Below are 15,517 nucleotides of genomic sequence, written 5' to 3'. Positions count from 1 at the left end.
TGCATCTTAACTCCATTTACTATTCAGCTATAATTCGATATTTTAAAAATAAATTGGTTGTGAGCCAATGCCAGTGAGTTAAAATAGTGAGGGCCATTCACTTTGTGCCCAGTTTTCCTGTGCTTGTATTCAGCATACAAATGGGAACAAGACAGGTAAGAATGATACAAAAATAATGCAGAAGCTGGAAATCTGAAATAAAAGCAGAAAATGTCTGGCAGTACCTCCAGAGAGGGAAACAGAGTCAACGTTCTGGGATCTTTCATCAGCACTAGAACAAGTTTTGAGATGCAACAGGTTTTAAGCAAGTACAAAGGTTGGGTAAGTGGGGAGGAGGGAGGAACAAAAGGTAAGGTCCGTGATTGGGTTTATAGCAGGTGGGATTAAATGACAAAATGGATAATGGTGCAAGACAAAACAGGATATGGTAATAGGACAAGTGAAGTAACAAAAGATGGGAAGTGGAGGTGCAAATGTGAAAAGCAGAAACATCACCAATAGCTGCCATCCAAAAACACAGAAAAAATAGGCACAGAGATTATGATCTGAAATTGTTAAACTCAATGTTACTCTGGAACAATGTTTTCTCTAAGCTCCCCAAAGTCCTCATGCAGGTTGTGCAGAAGTCAGCCCCTTAAGGTATCACAAGTACACGGCTGCACAAAATAATTTAAAGAGGCCAGACACTTAACCAAATTGCCTGCACACTCCAAAACAAAATAAAGGCTACATTGGTCCAGAAGGCTGCAAAGTACCTAATTGAAAGGTAAGGTACTGTTCCTTGAGTTACACTGAGCTTCATTGGAACAGTGTAAGAGGTAAAGACAGAAAAGGTCAGTGTGCGAGTGGTGCATAGAATTAAAATGACAGGGTACTAGAAGCTTGGGGTCACATTTGCAGACTGAAAAGCAAAATGGTAACTCAATCTGCATTTGGTCTCTCCTATGTACAGGAGACTTCATTGTGTGCAGCAAGTAGTGTACAAAATTGAAAGTATATGTAAATCAGTCTATCACCTGGAAGAGGTTTGGATACTGAGAAACGGAGAGATAAAAAGGAAGTTGCTGCATCTTCTGTATTTGTATTATAAGATACCATGGAAGGAGGGGCAATGTTGGGATGATTGAGCATTGGATCAGGGTGTCACGAGGAAACAATCCCTTTGGAACGCTGAAAGGGACCGGAGAGGAAGATGTGTTTGGTGGTGACGTCATGCTGGAAGAGCTGGAATTGGTGGAAGATAATCCATAGAAATGGGAGATTGGTTGGATGGAAAGTGAGGACAAAGGAAACTTTGTTATGATTCTGGGATGGGGGCGAAGGGGTGAAAGCAGAAGTGTGGGATATGAAATAGACATGGTTCACTATCAACCATAGTGAAGGAGAAACCCTCGGTTCAGGAAAAGGGAAGGAGTAATATAAGGGTCTGGCACATATAGGGCTAACGTGGGTCTGAGTGCAGACCGACATAGTGATGTAACAAAACACATGACCCACAACTAAGGCATAAACAAAAATACCTGGAAAAACTCAGCAGGTCTGACAGCATCTGCGGAGAGGAATTTAGTTGACGTTTTGAGTCCGTATGACCCTTCATCTGATGAAGGGTCATACGGACTCGAAACGTCAACTGTATTCCTCTCCGCAGATGCTGTCAGACGTGCTGAGTTTTTCCAGGTATTTTTGTTTTTGTTCTAGATTTCCAGCATCTGCAGCATTTTGCTTTTACACACAACTAGGGATCAGTCTAGTGTTGCACAGAATCACAGTGCAGAAGAGACCCTTCGGCCCATCGAGTCTGCACCGACACGTGAGAAATACCTGACCTACCTACCTAATCCCATTTACTAGCACTTGGCCCATAGCCTTGAATGTTATGACATGCCAAGTGCTCATCCAGGTACTTTTTAAAGGATGTGAGGCAATCCACCTCCACTACCCTCCCAGGCAGTGCATTCCAGACCGTCACCACCCTCTGGGTAAAAAAGTTTTTCCTCACATCTCCCCTAAACCTCCTGCCCCTCATCTTGAACTTATGCCCCCTTGTGACTGACCCTTCAACTAAGCGGAACAGCTGCTCCCTATCCACCCTGTCCGTGCCCTTCATAATCTTGTACACCTTGATCAGGTCGCCCCTCAGTCTTGTCTGCTCCAACGAAAACAACCCAAGTCTATCCAACCTCTCTTCATAACTTAAATGTTTCATCCCAGGCAACATCCTGGTGAATCTCCTTTGCACCCCCTCCAGTGCAATCACATCCTTCCTATAATGTGACGACCAGAACTGCGCACAGTACTCCAGCTGTGGCCTCACCAAGGTTCTATACAACTCCAACATGATCTCCCTACTTTTGTAATCTATGCCTCGATCGATAAAGGCAAGTGTCCCATATGCCTTTTTCACCACCCCACTAATGTGCCCCTCCACCTTCAGAGATCTATGGACACACATGCCAAGGTCCATTTGTTCCTCAGAACTTCCTAGTGCCATGCTGTTCATTGAATACTTCCCTGTGAAATTACTCCTTCCAAAGTGTACCACCTCACACTTTTCAGAGTTAAATTCCATCTGCCACTTTTCTGCCCATTTGACCATCTCATCTATATCTTCCTGTAGCCCAAGACACTCAACCAGAGCCATGTACACATGCAAGCATGGTGACAGCTCCTAGCTTGAACCTGATATTGCATTTATGTACATAGTTCTTGTAGTTAATAAATACATACAGTTAAGTAGACTACGAGAACTCCATTAAGATCTACCGAACGGTATCCAACACCCTACAACATGGTGGCAGCGAATGGAACAACTCAAAACCTCGCAGAGACTGCAGCAGAAAATTAAAATCCTGGAAAACTGAAGGAAAAATCAAAGAAGTATTCTGACCTGAAGTAAAGCTCAAGAAGCAAAGGCACAGAAGAAAATTGCCAGAGAAAAGATCCAAAGAAAGGCTTAGAACTGAAGGCAGAAATTAAATTCCTCACTGCAGCAGGAGACTCCATTGAATTCCATGGAAGACCCAGAGTGTGCAGAGTCAGCAGACCTAGCAGGCATGAGCTAAAACTTTTAAATTCCAGGATACAGGAAGTCCTGAGAAACTTTTAAATAGTTCAGCAGTCAGAAATTGCCATTTAAAAACTCAGTTGGAAAAACCGGATTCATGAATCAGTGCCTGAACATGTGGTGTCTGAGCTTGTTCTGAAAAGGGAAGGAAAATTAATTCATTCATTTGGAAGAATTGCAGTTGAAGAACCAATTTTAAAAACCAGCAAAGGTCAGGATTCAACTCTTTCACGACCCTAAAGCAATGCTGAGAAAGAGAAGTCTGCAGCTATTCGATCCAAGCAGCCATTGTTTAAAATTTTTCAAGGTTGAGTGATAGCGCCATTGCAGGGGGAGCCTGCCAAAAGGAAACCCTTTGTCTTCAAATGAGTGACAGTCTCATCTTGAATTTCAGCAATACATATAGTTAACTTACTTAAGACTACAGGGACTTCGTTAAGACCTATCGAACGGTATTCAACACCCTACAACAAAAGGCATTTTTGAAGTACTGTTATGGAAGGTGGCATCATCAGAGCAGGTACGATGGGGACAGAGAAACTTGTGGGAGAATGGAATAGACTCCTTACGGGAAGCTTGATGAAGGGTATGAGGAAGTGTAACTGAGGTAACCGTGGGAGTCATTGGGCTTATAGCAAATATTGATTGATAACCTATCCCCAGAAATGGAGATAGAGAAGTCAAGGAAGGGAAGGGAAGGGAAGGGAAGGGACAGAGATGGACCATGTGGAAACAAAGGAAGGGTGGAAATTGGAAGTAATTGTTGACATTTTCCAGTTCAGGACAAGAGCAGGAAATGGCACCATTACAGTTGTCAATGTTCTGGAAAAAGAGGCGAGGGAGAAGGCCCGAGCAGAACTGGAACAAAGATGTCCCATATATCTCATATCCCACAAAAAGGCAGGCATAGATAAGACCCATATATCTGATCCCATAGCAACACCTTTTATTTTGAGGAAGTGAGTGGAGTTGAAGGAGAAGTTGTTCAATGTAAGAACATGTTCAGCCAGATGGAGAAGGATGGGCTGGGCTTGGTTCAAGGAAGAAATAGACAGACTTCAAATCTTTCTGGTGAAGTACGGTGAAGTAGAGAGATTGAATGTCCATGGTGTAGACAGAAAAGATAGGGCCAGGAAACTGGAGACTATTAAAGTGGCAGAGAGTGTTGAAAAGGTAGATGGGAAGAGACTGGACAAAAATAGTTTAGATAAACAGAAATCAGTTAAGTGGGACAAGAACAGGCTGAAACAATGGGTCTACCATAGTAGACTTGTTTTTTTTTTTATTCATTCATGGGATGTGGGCGTCACTAGCTAGGCTAACATTTATTACCCATCCCTAATTGCCCATGAGAAGGTGATGGTGAGCTGCCTTCTCGAATGCTGCAGTCCATGTGGTGTAGGTACTCCCACAGTGTGTTAGGAAGGGAGTTCCAGGATTTTGACCAAGTGACAGTGATGGAAAGGTGATATAATTCCAAGCCAGGATGGTGTGTTACTTGGAGGGGAACTTCTAGGTGGTGGTGTACCCATATGTCCGCTGGCCCTGTCCTTCTAGGAGGTAGCAGTCGTGAGTTTGGAACGTGCTTTCTAAGGAGGCTTGGTGAGTTCCTGTAGTGCATCTTGTAGATAGTACACACTGCTGCCACCCTGCGTCGGTGGTGGAGGGAGTGAATGTTTGTGGATGGGGTGCCAATGAAGTGGACTGCTTTGCCCTAGATGGTGTCAAGATTCTTGAGTGTTGTTGGCGCTGCGCTCATCCAGGTAAGTGGAGAGTATTCCATTACATTCTTGGCTTGTGCCTTGTAGATGGTGGGCACACTTTGCGGAGTCAGGAGGTGAGTTACTCAGCACAGGATTCCTAGCCTGAGACCTGCTCTTGTAGCCACAGTATTTACGTGGCTAGTCCAGTTCAGTTTTTGGTCAATAGTAACCCCCACAATGTTGATAGTGGGGGATTCAGTGATGGTAATGCCATAGAATGTCAAGGGACAATGGTTAGATTCTCTCCTGTTGGAGATGGTCATTCCAGGCACTTGTGTGGTGCAAATGTTACTTGCCACTTGTCAGCCCAAGCCTAGATATTTTGCGGATCTTGGGAAGGAAGTAGAAGTGCAGGCTTGGAGGACTATGAGGTTGGAGGTCAAGAAGACCTCCAAAGAAGATGAGGTCAATGACAGTCTTGACGTTTGGTGGTGGAGTCATGATTCATGGGGATGTAGGAGGAGGTGTAATAGAATTGATTAGGTACAGGTCAATTTGCCTTCTATGGTGCTTCAGGTATTGTTAAGATTACAAATTTGATATCACTTGACTGAATTTAAAAATTTGACCCAATTTAATACCAGCATGCTTTGCAAGGCTAAGAGAGACTTTGCAAAAGAAAACAAAACCTACTAAAAGCTGCAGGCTGCTTCTCCACAGATTAAAAAAAAGCCACTGGTCTGTGAAGAAGCCATGGAATGTTTAGCCAGAAGCACAGGGATGTAAAATTAGAGCTAAATACCACAGGCAACCATGCATCTGTTAACATAGCTCAAATGTTACAGTTCAATACATATGATAACAAAAAGCACAATTGGACTGGTTCACCATTATGACATAAAAATGATAATTGATAAATTTGAATGCTGGTTTACAAATCGGAGACGGATCTCTCCAACCACTATGGAAAAGAACATCAATTTAGCTAACTAAAGTGGAAAAGCTCTGAACAAAGTCCTCATTTCAATGGCCCCTTTCTCCATCTCTCCTCTCATGGCCCATTCGCACTTCCCTACTAGCCACGAGCTGGAGAGAAAGCACTTGATGCACTTCACTGAGGTGCTGAACAGTCGAGGAAAGGTTCACCTCATTCTTCAAAAAGGTTTCTGACAGCACAGACCATTGGTCAGGGCCAGTATGCACTCAGTTGCCTGCTGTGTCTGACGCTCTATGCAGGTGTGAGACACTCATTCTAAGGACAGGGTCCTCCAATTTCTCTCCAATAGAGCACAGTGCCTCCAGAACTACTGACAGAACCTCATGCATTTTCTGCTGCTGCTCAGAATAGTCCTCCTCATTGATGGCTCTAGTCTCAACATCTTTGTGCAGCTGAGCAGAGCTTGGAGCTCTCCGACAGGGACTACCCACAGGGAGTACCAATCTCCACCACCTGTTCCTGCTCACCTAAGGTGTGTGATTCATCCAGTGATAACCCAATTGCCTCTCTTGGCGACTGCACCAAGGTGTGTGTACCTGCACTGGTGGAATGTGCATGAGTCGAATAAGACCTTCCCTCCACGGCCTCCAGTCTCACAGTCCTCCATTCCGCCTGTCCTGTTTCTACCTCCTTCCCAAGATCCACAAGAAGGACTGCCCTGGTAGACATTGCTCTTTCCCACAGAACTAATTTCTCCCTACCAAAACTACTTTTTCTCCCTTTGCCAAGTTTCTTCCCACTTGCATCTACTCCTCTTTCCACAACCTCTGTCATTTTAACAGTTTCTAGTTTACTGGCCTTAACCGTCTCCTTTCCACCATGGACATCCAACCTCTCTAAACCTCCAAATCCAGCAGTGTGGTTTGAAGGCTTTAAGTTTCTTCTTTGAACAGAGGCCTATCCAGTCCCCATCCTCCAACACCATCCTCTATCTGATAGAACTTGTTCTCACATTAAACAACTTCTCCTTTAACTCCACTTTTTCCAAATTATACATAGTGCCAATGGGAACCTTCATAGGTACTTGCTATGCCTACCTTTTCATGAGATATGTGGAACATTTATTGTTCCAGTCCTACTCTGGTCTCTTCTCCCAACTCTTTCCGGTAAATTGATGATTATGTTATTCTATTTCCTACTCTCGACCTGAACTGGAAAACATCATGAACTTTTCATTCAATTTCCACCCCTCCCTTGCTTTCATACGATCCATCTCCAACTCTTCCCTTCTTCAACTTCTCTGCCTCCATTTCTGGGCATAGGCTGTTGACCAATATCCACAATAAGTCCATGTTCTCTCATCCTGCTTCTTGTATGGATCAATGCCCTCTGTATATATTTTTTGTTGTGTGCGGTCTATTTACTTAAATGTGTGGCACCTTTAAATAGATTTGCGTGGCTGTAATGCATAGTAACTTAAAGGGGCTGACTTGTGCTTGGCCTCCGCTGGAACTTCTGGATTGCTACACTGTTGCATGGCCAATTAGTTTAGAGGGAATGTTAGTAAGGACCCTATTCCATTCTTCCAGTTTTTCTGACTAAGCTGCATCTATTCTGACAATGCCACCTTCCAAACCAGTGCTTCCGATATGCCTTCCTTTTTCTTCAACTGTAGACTCCAATCTCTGTGCCTGCTGCTGCACACACCCCCACCACCCCCCCACCCCCCGCCCCCACACTGCGGACTGTGGTTGACACGACTCTTGATCATGCTGGTCCCATTTCGTGTACTTCTGCTCCCACCCCTTGTGACACACTGGTCCACTCCATGGTCATTCCTAGTATCCCCCTTCCTTCCTATGCAAGCACTGGAGATGCAACACCTGCCCTTTTACTTCCCCAAAGTCCCAAACAGTCCTTTCAGGTGAAAAAGCAATTTACTTGTGTTTCGTGATGTTCACAACACGATCTATTCTACACAGAGGAGACTAAACTGGTGACTACTTAGTGGAACACCTCTGTTCAGTCCTGAAGCATGACCTCAAGCTTCCGGTCACCTGCCATTTTAATTCTATACTCCGAACTGACCTCTCTGTCTATGACTCCTTGACTGTTCCAGTGAAGCATAACATAAGCTCAAGGAACAGCATCACTTTTGATTAGGAACTTTACAGCCTTCTGGATACAATATTGAATTCAACAATTTCAGATGTAAGCTCTGCTGCTTTTGTTTGATTTTGGTGATGTTTCCAATTACTACTCATCCGGACCCAAGTTTCCTTAATTTATTTGCCTCATTACCATCTCTTTTTGCCTTTCTGTCATCAGCTCTTCTGTCATATAGGCCGGGATTTTCTGCTCTCGGCTGCAACGGGCATCATGACGGGTGGGAGCAGGAAATATTGTGAAAGTAAAAAAAAAAATTGGTTTTAAATCGGTGGGAAAACAGGTCATGATTGTTTGCACCTGACTTCAATGGCAACGTGCATTTCCTGCCACGCCACTTTGGGAACCTAATACATTTGAATGTCATGTATACTCATTATAATGGCTGCTCACCAGAATCACCACCCCCCACCCCCCAACACTGGATCTATAGGGCATAACAGCATCTAATTAGACCAACATGTTTCACAACCAGATACAAGCGACATGCACCTGGTGGCCAGCACTTCACTCGCGACTTCGGGGTTTAAGCGCTCGGGGCAACTTGGGCTCCACGCCACGCTTCGTAGGCAGCTTCCAGGGGCTTTCAAAGGCAAGGCCCTACCCATCAGACCAGCAGTAAGGCAGGGTGTTGTGCAAGGGGCCACAGAGAAAGACCTCCACTGGGGGAGTGGTGAAAGTGGCCAGAGGCAAGGGAAGGGGCTGCTGGGCAAGGCCTCCATGAGTGGGAGGGGGGGTTGAAAGTGGCAAAGGATGCACTCTGACACATGACTAGTGGGTGCAGGTTGGGAGCATCCTCTGGGCCAGAATGGGGAAGAGTGTCTTACAGAAGGACATAAGAAAGTTGGAGCCAGAATGGGAATATGTCAGAGTGAAGAGGCATTTCAGTTTACATTCCTGACCTTGCAAAGACTGTCCTTGTCTCAGATTAGAGAGGGAAAGCGCATGTCGGTCAAGTGTCAGTCGTGCCCAGCACGTTGTGTGCAGGGCATGGTTGATATGACAGGCGCCTCGGTCCGGGAGGGTTTATGGCTCAATACTGGGCCTAAGATAGCATACCCACAGTCAGGATAGACTGTAGATGGATAAAAGGTAGTGTAGGGCCATTCAAAGTGTTCAAGCGAGGTTCGGGGGGGCGTGGGGGGGTTTGTGGTGGGCTCAATAGCTCACTTTGCAATAGGCCTCAAGAAGGGGAGGGCTAATCTGCAAATGGGGCATAGATACATCTGCCTCAAAACATTCAGGGGGGTTACACAGGGATATCCTCCACAATCAAAATGGCGTAAAGCTTTGGAGGGGAAGGCTTGAGAATTATTGGAGGAGGGAAACCTGAACATTTTACTCCTCCAGGACGATGGCAGGGATTATCACAGTCACACAAGGGAGGGTCCAAGCTGGTCTAGTGGTGAGCCCTTAGTACCACCATCTTGCAACCTGAAGAGATGGCACAGCACAAAATTAAACTAAGCTAATCAGGGTTCAGATGGCCATTTGGAGCAATGATGCAGTGCACTGGGAGGGTTGATTAAAGGGCACCATACTGAACTGTGTGGTGCCAAATGAGGAGATATGCACACCTGAGAAATGTTAGGAGTCTTTTAATGATAACGCCAGGAATCAGGGCAGTGAAGCAATGAAGCGCATTCATGCAAGATTAATGATGAGTCATTAGTCATCATTATGGCACTTATAGAACGACTTGCTTTATCCCTTGCTCCAAGCGTACCAATTGTCCACAGCAATAATGAGGTCTAGTGCATTTTAGCAACTGGACATGCTGCAGATACATCTTTAAAGCAGGAGCTCACAGTCTTGGTGCTGGCAGGCTCAGAAATGGGAAGTCTCAGACCCCCCCCCTCAAATAATCACAGTTGCTCAATAAACATTAGGCCTCATGAGTATCACAAAGTGTAGTATAACAGTTCAGTGTTTGAGGATCCCAGCACCTGGCCAAAACAATCTCATCGCAATCGGTCATGTGGGGGGGGAGGTAGCACCTTGAAATGTTCCTTGCACATGCCAGGATTTAAGTGGCGAATAGGTGCCATCGCTGGATCCAAGCCTTTGAACGCACAGTCACACATCAGTCATGTACAGAATTTGGAGCTTTGGAGGCTCATGCTGACTCATTTTGTTGAGAACTTTAGGAAGATGGTGGTTGGATTTGTTGCTGCCTGCATTATCGCATACAGGCAGGAGAGAAGGTGGAGAAGATTGCGATTGCAGTGCCAGGCTCACCAAAGGGAAGAGCTAAGCCCTCAAGAGCAAGGGGCAGCAGGGCTCCCTCCAGACGCAGAGGATGAGGCTAACAGAAACATTGTGCATAGGCGGCTCTCAAGACCGAGGATGTACAGAACACAAATGTCTTAACTGCAAATGAGTGAGAGACAGTATTGCCGATACCTTTGCACGTCCAGGGATCTGGTGACTCTCATTTGCCACATTCTCCAGAAATTGGCACTATAGGGACTAGGAGGGCATCCATTGCCAGTGGCTCTGAAAGTCACCGCTGCTCTGAACTTCTACGCAAGTGGCTCTTTCCAGGGCTCCACTGAGGACCTGTGCAGGATCGCTCAAGCTTCAACACACAAATGCATACATGAGGTCACAGATGCCCATTTTGCCAAGGCCCACAATTATGTCAACTTCGTCAGGAGATCAAGAGAGCCAGGAGGCCAGAGTGCTGGGCTTTACCAAGATTTATAGATTCCCACAGATGCAGGGTGCTATTAACTGCACTCACGTGGCCATCAAAGCTCCCTGGCAACAGGCACTCCAGTACATAAACAGGAAAGGCTTCGACTTGCTCAATGTTCAGCTGGTCTGTGACAGCAATAAATAAATCATGGAGGTTTATGCAAGATATCCAGGAAGCTGCCATGACTCTTATATCTTCAATAGATCGCAGATCCCTGACATCTTCAAGGGACCACATAGAATCCAGGGTTGGCTCCTTCATGACAAAGGGTACCTGCAAAGGACCTAGCTGATGACACCTGTGCGGCGGCTACAAAATCCTACAGAGAGAAGCTATAACGATGCTCATATCGTTACCCGAACACTGGTACAGCAGAGCACTGGCATATTGAAGATGCGATTGCGATGCCTTGACAGAGCACTTCAGTGCACTTCCCAGACGGTCTCATAGATCTTCATGATCTGCTGTCCGCTGCACAACCTAGTGCTGCAAAGGGGGGAGGAGTTGCCAGATGCTGACATGGAGGAGCTGCACGTCTTTTCCGATGAGGAGGATTGAAAGCGATGAGGGTGATGAGTTTGTGGAAGCCGAGGCTCCAGGGGTAAAGGCCGTAACACAGGGCAGATGAGGCAGGCGTGCACATGAGGCCCTCATAGTCCGCATCCTCTTGGACAAGTGTCCTCTCTCATGGGCCCACATGAACATCAGCATTGCTATTCCTCTCCTTGCAACCATGCATTTCAATCTGAGAGTTAGTACTGACCCATTTTACAAACCGTTGTCCTGTTCCTTTGAAGAATGATGAAGTGTTGGGAACGTGTATCCTTGTTGAGATGAAGTCCAATCTCGGGGACAACGGGTTCTGGCATCACACATCAGAAGACCCTGCCTCTTCTAGTGTCTCTGCAGCATCCCAGTTGCCATGGTAACCTGGTAGAGGCAAGGGCTGCTCTACAATCCTCAATGCACTCATAGCTGTATGCCTTCAATCTGATAAAGCTTCTCAAGGAGATCCATCTGCAAAAACAGGACAACACATTCTGTGTCACCTTGAGGGTGAAACTGGAAGGTCACACTTGGGTCAAGGCAGCCGAGGACTTAATACAGGTGTACCTCCATTTTGAAATCACTGAGTCCTCTGTGCTACCTTCTCCTCCATCACATCGACATCTTTCACTCTCAGTTAGGGATAAAGGCGTGCATTCTTCCTGACCATTCCATGGATTCAGACCACCTGAGGATCACAAAGTTCAAATAGTTAGTCTGCCCTCATGGCCAGCCCTGGCCCTTGCCAGCTGCAAAACGCAAAGACACCATGAAGCATTCAAAGTAACGCTTTGTTGATAAGAGAACTCAGATTCATTAAATCCTGGGTTGCATCCCATTGCTACCCTCCAAACTGTCAAAAGCTACCATATGCGCTTTCAGAGCATGCTACAAGGCTCCAATGACCGCAACACATCACCATTTGTATTTATCATCAATGACCTCGGCAAGGGTAAAGGTGAGGGGACACTACTCAGAAGATATGGCTCAGCTTTGCATCCCTACATTGTGACAAGAGATTTGTGGCCACAATGCAGACAACTACAAGATGAGAAAGACTAAAGGCTGTAGGGTTGAGCATCGGCAAAATGAAATGTCTTATCAAGAGTCAGAGCTCTGGCACTTTAAAGGTGGGAAGGTGCTCCCACTTCTCTATGAGCTTAGCCGATTTGCACTTGGAGAGTCGGCAGCGTACAAAGCGGACAGGATTGCCCACAAGCTCCGAGTATGGATTCATAAATTGGAAATCCTGCCAGATGACAGTGAGTAAATGGAGTGTCAGGATACATGGCCCTTCTCCATGCGTTTAACACATCTCTCCATGGACATGAGACCTTCACCTTACAATAATGCAGGTGAAACAGGTGAACACCTCAGCCTCAATCTTAAACAGCCAAGAATGAATGACATGAACCAGCACATCATGTGGATGAGGTTCCTTTAACAAACGGACTTAACATTAAGGATGAGGCATTAATGATGTTCAAAATGATATGAGAGTGCACAAACACCGTGGCGGTATGGAAGCTGACAACGTCTACCAGAGACGCAGGGTTTCAACATCTGCAATAAGTGGGGATAAGGACCATAGGGTCACACCTGATGGACAACAACACAGCTCATCAAGGGGAGGCATACACAAAAGAATTGAAATGGATGGGGTTCTACTTATATTGGTGAAAAGTGTATAACATGCGGTTAACACCTGCGCCATTGTTGTTCTCCCAATATTTCTTAATATTCCTAACACCACCTTGGTCCCCAACACATATAGCAGAGGTTGAGGCAACCTGCTGACTTTAATGCCCTGTTGTCTGTGATGACTTTGGCAGGCGTCTTCTGGAGGGCCGAGACTTGGAGGACCCCAACTTGCTGTGGGGCAGGTGCACCCCTCCTCGGCCTGTGGAGCTGGAGGTAATGTGGTCAGAGGAAGAGGGGATTGGGATTGGCTGCACATTCCTGCAGTCAACTGGGTGGATGGCCCTCAGGTGTCCAGCTGCTAGTCCTCTTCCCTATGGGTGCCCTAGCTAACTCCTTGAGGAGAAGGGTAAGCTGGAGTGAGATCAAGTTTTACTGCCCCCCTCTCACATAGCCACCGATGGATGCCACCAATGTCTACATGGATGAACTGCAGCTCCTGGCACAGCGCATGACCTATGTCTTGGACCAAGGCTTCCTTGGCGGCCACCATCCCACCAGTGTTGACCTCAGTATGTTGGCATGCCAGCACTATAAACTCAAAGATTGAATGTGGATGGATTCCTCCATTGTTCATTGCAATCTATGGAAAGCAGCTGACAACCCTTCCTGATATTTCCCCGACCTCCGCTGAAGCTCCACTAACTGAGTTAGGACTGAGCTGGAGGCTCGTCATTAGGCTCGGAGTCAACAGAATCCGGGCCTCAAGCAGTCCTCCGAATGCTGGTTACCTCAGATGTCCCTGCCTCCACCTACTGTGGACCAGATTGTGTGCTGTGTTCACTAGATTGTGATCCTGAGAATACTCTAGAACTAGATCCTACTGAACTGTGCATTTCTGCACTGGTGGAGGGTGTGGGTGAGCACTGAAACGGGTCTTCAATGGTGCTCTCCTCTGTTTCGTGTTCTGAGGTTTCTTCAGGGCTGGATATGAAGGCCTGGCTGGTTGATGCCCTCCGGCACTTTCCAGAGGTGCCTATGAAAGAAAGTAGAGATAACTTAAGCATGGCAAGTGACTGGAAAATTGCATAATGGACTCACAGTGTGGTTGTCTGAGGGATGAGCTGGTGCACCCTCACTTGGGTTTGCGCTGCCCATCTCACCTTCACCACATGCATGGTCCCTGTCCTCTCCAGCCAGCGTGATGGCACGCTCCTCATATGGAGTGAGGGCCTTAATTTCGGCCAATTCACCCCTGGTCTGGCACTTTTCCCTTCAATTGTATGTGAGCTTGTCCTGCTAGAAGACAAAAGGAGAGTGTGAGAGCAGGACACATGCCAAGGCAGATGATGAGGCTGCCTGCCTTGTGTGGATGGTAAGCAGAGCAGTGCACGGGATGAGGATCAATCTACACAGGATATGAGCCTGTATGGAGATGTGAAGGTGTATGAGTGAAAGTGAGTGTGGTGTGCCTTAAACTGGTACTACCTGAGATGCCTGTGGGGTGTCTTCCTGTGAATGCCTGATGGGCTTGTGAACGTGTAAGTTGAGGGTAATAAGATGGTTGACTTAACCTGTCAGAACGAAGAAGCCCTCTCAGGTGGATGTAAAAGATCCTATGGCACCATTTCAAAGAACAGCAGGGTAATTAGCCCTGATGTCCTGGTCAATATTTATCCCTCAATCAACATCACTAAAACAAGTTACCCAGTCATTATTGTATTGCTGTTTGTGGGAGATGCTGTGCGCAAGTGGGCTGCTGACTTTCCTACATCACCCTGCAGGTTAAATGTCAGGGATGGTGGGTTATTTTTGTTGTATGATGTGTCTGCATGCTATTGTAAAGCTGCTGGGCAGGGAAAGGGTTAATGTTGGACTGGAGAATAGCACTGACTTTGTTATGATGCATAGAGTCACATGGTAATAGACTAAGAGAACAGTCCAGAAAGAATACTCTGAAACCAGCCTGCATGGAGGTAACAGCACCGTGCATGATAGTAACCTGGGATCTGTAAATAATTAACAATTAACAATAAAAAGGTTCATGTTTAAATATATAAATCTCAAGATCTCATCGTTAAGACACCACCTTGCACCATAATACAACATGGTTGGAAGCAGTGGTTATTTTTACAAGATATCATGTCAGAGATAGTACTATAATCTGACATGGTGATTCGTGGTGACATGAAAGGTGGCAGCTAAATGCATGAACCCAGAACAGAATCCCACGTAATGGAAAACTAAAAGCAATTGAAGCTAAACTAGAGAGACATGCACCTAAGAAGAAAGCTTGAAGAAAAAGCTGAAGAAGCTTCACTACAGGCTTTGAACTTGAGGAATCCACCAGAGTGAGTGGAAGTCCATTATAGGAAATTGAAAGAACCTGAGTGACACAATTCATGAGATGGTGAGCAAAAATACAGAAAAAGTAGCTGTACTTACATTTTAGAATAGGTGGTGGTCCCAAAGGCTCAGCATCCAGGGGCAGCTGAAAGAGAGCTGCAAGTAAAAAATAATGGTTTTAAAAAACCAAACCTGTAAAAAATGCACTGGCAGAGTCAAAAGTTTAAGATGAAAGACTGCAAAGTAAAGAAGAAGCTGCTGAGAGAAAAAAAGAAAGTTACCTGAAAGAAAAAACAAAGGGCAGTGCAGACGAGAAAAGTAGTCGCTTTAAGTTAAAAGAAAAGGGGCTCTGATTAGAGTATGAGCTTGCCAAAGCTCCAAAGAAGAGGAGCTGCAGAAAAAAAGAAAGAATCGCAGAG

The 15,517-nt window shown here is 45.8% G+C and overlaps 1 long non-coding RNA gene across 1 annotated transcript; it reads right to left on the bottom strand.

The window, feature by feature from the left end:
• Positions 1-9,452: 9,452 nt before the first annotated feature.
• Positions 9,453-13,921, bottom strand: LOC121269632. The gene is made up of 2 exons (XR_005941380.1): positions 13,854-13,921; positions 9,453-11,802 (listed from the first exon to the last, which is right to left on the bottom strand). It is a non-coding gene; the product is annotated as an uncharacterized LOC121269632 (long non-coding RNA).
• Positions 13,922-15,517: the final 1,596 nt, after the last annotated feature.

The sequence above is a fragment of the Carcharodon carcharias genome, chromosome 2 (assembly GCF_017639515.1).
Source record: "Carcharodon carcharias isolate sCarCar2 chromosome 2, sCarCar2.pri, whole genome shotgun sequence".
Classification (NCBI taxonomy): Eukaryota; Metazoa; Chordata; class Chondrichthyes; order Lamniformes; family Lamnidae; genus Carcharodon; species Carcharodon carcharias.
Note: the sequence above shows the minus strand (reverse complement) of the source record. Positions and strands in the feature narration are given on the sequence as shown.